The sequence below is a fragment of the Chenopodium quinoa genome, unplaced genomic scaffold, assembly GCF_001683475.1.
Source record: "Chenopodium quinoa cultivar QQ74 unplaced genomic scaffold, ASM168347v1, whole genome shotgun sequence".
NCBI lineage: Eukaryota > Viridiplantae > Streptophyta > Magnoliopsida > Caryophyllales > Amaranthaceae > Chenopodium > Chenopodium quinoa.
This window is the reverse complement of record NW_018742204.1, coordinates 3,788,582-3,791,023: the sequence shown is the minus strand read 5'-3', so window position 1 is coordinate 3,791,023 and position 2,442 is coordinate 3,788,582.

The window sequence follows — 2,442 nt, the reverse complement described above, 5'->3', positions numbered from 1 at the left end:
ACGATGCATGCAAGTGGATGGACTTATTCCCTTAATGTCTGCAATGGTCCATCCAATAGCTAACTTGTGCTCTTTCAGCACTGTCACCAACTTGTCCTCTTGCTCCTTGGTCAATTTGCTTGAAATTATAACAGGTAAAGTATCGTTCTGACCAAGGAACACATATTTCAAATGATCAGGAAGTGGTTTTAGCTCCACCTGGGGTGCCTGCAAAACAGAAGGTAAGAGTTTATCAGTAGGCACTGTCAAGGGGGTAGGTGTCGAACCTGGTGGTCTAAGTGGAAGCTTGGAATGACCATTCAACTCTGCTACCATCATCTGCACACTATTAGGCAAAGGAATATCCAAACAATCAGCAGATAAATCATTAGAAATGGAAGTGAGGAGCGCATCCTCGCCCTCAACATTGAAGACATCCTGCACTATAGGATCAATGATATCAATGGAACACAAAGAATGAGTGTCAACAGGGTATTTCATGGAATCATAGATGTTATACACAATTTCTTGTCCATCAAACTCCATAGTCAAAGAACCAGTAAAAACATCAATTTTAGTCCTAGCAGTTTTCAAGAAAGGTCTTCCTAACAAGATGGGTACTGCTTGTCTATCATGTTCCATATCAAGCACATAAAAATCAGCAGGAAAAATTAGTTCATCAACTTTCACAAGCACATCTTCCACTACTCCCTTAGGATAAACATTTGATCTATCAGCTAATTGAATCACTACCCCGGTGTCATGTAAGGGTCCAAGTTCCAAAGATTTGAACAGTGAATATGGAATAACATTAATTGATGCACCCAAATCCAACATTGCTCTATGAAAAGTGGTGTCCCCTATTGTAACTGGAACAGTAAACATACCAGGATCACTACATTTTTCAGGAAGTTTCTTTTGGAAAACTGCAGAAACATGAGCACTCACTTTCACTTTTTCCTTCCCTCCTAACCTGTGCTTCCTCTTTATAGTACACAGTTCTTTCAAAAATTTAGCAAATCGAGGAACACTTTTTATTAAATTCAAAAGGGGAATGTTTACCTCACACTTGCTGAATGTTTCATAGATGTCTTTGTCTTTCTCATACCTCTTTGTTTCTTTCAAAGCTTCGGGAAAAGGTGGTGTGGGTTCATAAGATGGAAAAGTGGGAGGATTTGCTACAGCTTCATGTTCCACTTCCTTCTCCTCAGCTCCAATCAACTCTTCAGCCCTCTTAGTTGCAATTTCAGTCTCTTTCAGCTCCTTGCCATTTCTCAATGTAATAGCGTTGGCTTGTTGCTTAGGATTCAACTCCGTTTGAGATGGAAGTTTTCCCGAATCCTTAGCTTCAAGTCTGCTCACTGCACTTGAAATTTGACTCACTTGACTTTCCAAATTCTGAATACTGGATTTGGTCTCTTGCTGGAATTGCACCATGTTTTGCTGCATAGTAGAAACATTAGAAGTTAGTGATCTAATCATTTCATCAGTTGACATATTACTCGAATTTGAGCTTTGGCCTTGAGGTTTGGCTAATGGTGCCCTATATTGCTGATATTGCTGCTGGCCTTGAGCATTTTGCTGTTGTTGTTGGTTCCCCTGGGAATTCCCATATCTCAAATTTGGATGATCCCTCCATCCTGGATTGTATGTATTCGAATATGGATTATATCTTCTCTGAGGACCTTGCCCTTGGAAACCCATTGCATTGGCCTGCTCATTCTGTTCCTCTTGTAATTGAGGACATGCATCAGTGGGATGTCCTGTGGAGGTGCATAAACCACAAGCATTCAGTTGCTGTGGATTCCTTGAGTTCACCATGAACTCACGCATCATAGAAGTCAAATCAGCTACTTGACTCTCTAACTCAGTTGTATTTGAATTTGCTGCATTCACCCGGCGCGTGGGGGTTCTCTGACTGAACTGCCTAGAATTCTCTGCTAGCTCTGCAATCAGCCTAGTTGCATCTCCTGGAGTCTTATTCACTAGCCCTCCACCACTTGCTGCATTCACCATCCTCAAATCATCATCTGTTAGACCTCCATAGAAGTATAGGATGAGGTCTTGATCGGAATACCCATGGTACGGACAACTAGCACACAATCTCTTGAATCTCTCCCAATACTCATACAAGGACTCATCTTCCTTCTGATCCACATTGCTGATAGCTTTCTTAAGGCTTGCAGAAATAGTGGCTGGGTAATACTTCTCTAAGAAACACTTCTTCAAACCTGCCCAATTTGTTATGCTCCCTGGGGGAAGATAGTAAAACCAATCCTTCGCTGCATCTTTGAGAGAAAAAGGAAATGCTCTCAACTGAATTTGCTCATCAGTCATCCCAATCGGTTTCATGCTAGTACATACCACATGAAATTCTGCCAGATGTTTATTTGGATCTTCACCCTTCATGCCATGGAATGCCGGCAATAGATGAATTAGACCAGATTTGATCTCAACATTAGC